At 43.8% G+C, this 3,275-nt stretch overlaps 1 protein-coding gene across 3 annotated transcripts in view; it reads left to right on the top strand.

The window, feature by feature from the left end:
- The first annotated feature begins 2,979 nt into the window (after positions 1–2,979).
- The window catches only part of ENTPD8 (ectonucleoside triphosphate diphosphohydrolase 8), a 6,047-nt gene continuing 5,751 nt past the window's right edge, over positions 2,980–3,275 (top strand). Inside the window, exon 1 of one of the 3 annotated variants that reach the window (XM_012654831.1) lies at positions 2,980–3,029. The gene's annotated coding sequence lies outside the window, so the exon portion shown is untranslated. Of the gene's footprint in view, positions 3,047–3,275 lie in introns of all 3 variants that reach the window. The other 2 variants (XM_012654830.1, XM_012654832.1) reach the window with 2 other exon arrangements.

Raw genomic sequence — 3,275 nt, 5'->3', positions numbered from 1 at the left:
CAGTGCTTAGAGGGAAATTTATAGCACAATAATCTTACATTAGGGAAAAAAGTCTCAAATCAATAATCTAGTCTTTCTCCTTAAGAAACCAGAAAAGAGCAATATAAGCCCAAATCAAGCAGAAGAAAGGGAAATACAGGTACAAGCAGAATTAAAAGCATTCAAAAACCAAAACCATAGAAAAAAATTACGAAACAGCTGATTCTTTGGAATGATCAATGCAATTGATAAACCTCTAGCAATACTGGCAAAAAAAAAGCAGACAAATTGTTAATATGAAAAACGAGAGGGCTATTACTAATACAGACCCCACAGACATTAAAAGGATAAGAAGAAAATACTATGAATAATTGTATTCATATAAATTTGACAACTTAGGTGAAATGGATCAAATCCTCGAAGCCACAAACTACCAAAGTCATGAAATACATAACTTGAACAACTCTATAACTATTAAAGAAATTGAATTTGTAGGTTGGGCGTGTTGGCTCACACCTGTAATCTTAGCACTCCGAAAGGCTGAGGCAGGAGGATCACGTGAGCCCAGGAGTTGGAGGCCACAGTGAGCTGTGATCATGCCACTGCACTCCAGTCTGGGTGACAGAGGAAGACCCTGTCTCTAAAATTAAAAAATAAAATAAAATAAAATAAAAAATATATATATATAACATCCATTTATGATGACAACTTCTCAGCAAACTACAAATAGAAGGGAACTTCCTCAGCCTGATCAAGGGCTTTTACATAGCACCCACAACTAACATCATACCTAATAGTGAATGACAATGCTTTCCCCTTAAAATTGAGAAGGCAGACAAAGATATCCACTCTTGCCACTCCCCTCCACTTATCCTTAGCCAGTGCAAAGAGGCAAAAAAAGAAAAAGAAAAGGCAGGCAGAATGTAGAGGAGCAGATGAAGCCATTCCTGTTTATAAACAGCATGATTGTCTCTGCCAAAAATTCCAGGGAGTCTACACAAATTCCTAGAACTAAGGAGTGAGTTTTGCCTGGTCACAGGACACAAGGCAACACAGGAAAAACAATCATTTTTCTATATGCTGCTAATGAATAACTGAACTCTGAATTAAAAACAGCACCATTTACAATAGCTCCTCTCAAAATGAAATACTTAGGTACAAACCTAACAAGACACGTACTGGATCTGTATTCTGAAAACCAGAAAATACTGATGAAAGAGAATTTTTAAAAGATCTAAATTCTAAATAAATGGAGAGCTATAAGTTGTATTCATGGATTGGAAGACTCAAAATTGTTAAGATATCAATTCTCCTCAAAGGTATCATAGATTTAATGTAATACCAATAAAAATTTCAAGACAATTTTTTGTAGATATAGAGAGCCCGATATAAGATATGTACTGCAGGGCAGAGGAACGAGAATAGCTGAAACAATTTTGAAAAAGAAGAATGAAGTTGGAGGACTCATACTACACAATGTTGACACTTTGTATGTGGCTACAGTAATCAAGATAGAATTGGGGAGGAGAGAAACACCACAGAGTCTGGAAATCGGCCCATAAATATGGCTATTTAGTCTTAGACAAAGGTGCAAAGGAATTCCTGGAGAAAGGATGATCTTTTCGACAAATGGTATGAGAACAACTGGTCGTTCATATGCAAAGAAAATGGATATTAACCTAAACGTCACATCTTATACAAAGATCAACTCCAAATGGATCACAGATCTAAATGTACAACATAAAACCATAAAATTTTTAGGAGAAAGAAATCTTCATGACCTGGGCTTAGGCAAAGAGTACTGACAGAGTAATGACATCCAAAACACCATCTGTAAAAGAACAAATGAAAAATTGGATTTCATCAAAAATTGTAAAATCTGCTCTGTGAAATACACTAAAACAATGATAAGGTAAGCTACAGACTGGGAGGAAATGTTTGCAAGCCACATACACAACAAAGGACTAGTATATAGAATACATAAAGAATTCTCGAAACTTTAAAACAAACAATCCACTTAAAAATGGGCAAAAGAGTTATGATAAAGGTATCCAAAGAGGCTCTCGAGAAGACATTCACCATGAGTCGCTAGGGAACTGCAGTGAGGTGGTACTGCAGTATTATGAATGCTACCAGATTGGTACTGCAGTATTATGAATGCTACCAGATTGGTACTGCAGTGTTATGAATGCTACCAGATTGGTACTGCAGTGTTATGAATGCTACCAGATTGGCGAAAATATAAAACTGTGACACTGAATGCTGCGAAGAGGCAGAGAAACTGGATCTCTGACGCTAGAAAACAGTTTGGCAGTTTTGTATCAAGGTACAGGAGAGAGCAATTCTCTCCCGGATGTTTACCCAAAAGAAATGGAAATAGCAGACTTCACGTGGATGATCCTGGCAGCTCTGTTCCTAGTCAAAACGCCAACACATGGGAACACCCCAATGTCCTTAAGCAGGCAAACTGTCACTGTGGTCTGTCCCTAAAACGGAACACTCCTGGGGCACAAGGAAGGGGCCCTGGTACTGTGGAGGGGCCAATGAGGAGAGTGGTGCTGGTTAAGGAAGCTGCAGGTGCCGGAAAAGGAGGCAATTTTACCGCATGATTTAAAAACAACCAGCAACGGGAAGGTGCCAAAGGCAGCCTCACCCCGCCCTGCCCTGGCTTTCCCACAGGTTGGGGGCAAAGTCCACCTGGACAGGGAAGGGCCCGTGGGGTTTCTACAAGCACCCCACCCCCAGCGTGGCTCCACAGCCTGGAAAGTCATCCTGGATGGAGGGGTGCTGGCCCTCCCCTCCCTTCTCTGCCCTCCGCCTGCACTGGCGGGCACTCGAGTCAGTGCCATCTGTGACCCAGGGGAAGGGAGTGACCCTGGGCAGCGACCCTGCCAGCCTCAGTCTGTGAGCTAAGGGTGGACACGCAGCCGCCTGCCCCTGCCAGCAGTGGACCCAGGTCCAGATGGGCGGTGACTGGCTGGGGGGGAGGCAGAACACAGGTCCAGGACAGGGCACCCCAGAGCAGAGCTTCCTCCTTGCTACTGCTGCAGGTTGGTGGCCAGCCCAGGTGAGGGTCAGAGGGGGCCTGTCCCGGTCTGAGGGGGCTTGTTCCGGTCTGGGGGGGCCTGTCCCAGTCTGAGGGGGCATATCCCAGTCTAAGGGGGGCCTGTCCCAGTCTGGGGGTGCCTGTCTTGGTCTCAAGGTGGCCCATCTTAGTCTGAGGGGGCTTGTCCCAGTCTAGGGGGGCCTGTCCAGTCTGAGGGGGCTTGTCCTGGTCTGGGGGGGCCTGTCTTGGT

This window comes from Propithecus coquereli, unplaced genomic scaffold (assembly GCF_000956105.1).
Source record: "Propithecus coquereli isolate 6110/MARCELLA unplaced genomic scaffold, Pcoq_1.0 Scaffold449, whole genome shotgun sequence".
Taxonomy (NCBI): Eukaryota; Metazoa; Chordata; class Mammalia; order Primates; family Indriidae; genus Propithecus; species Propithecus coquereli.
This window is presented reverse-complemented; position numbering and strand designations above follow the sequence as displayed.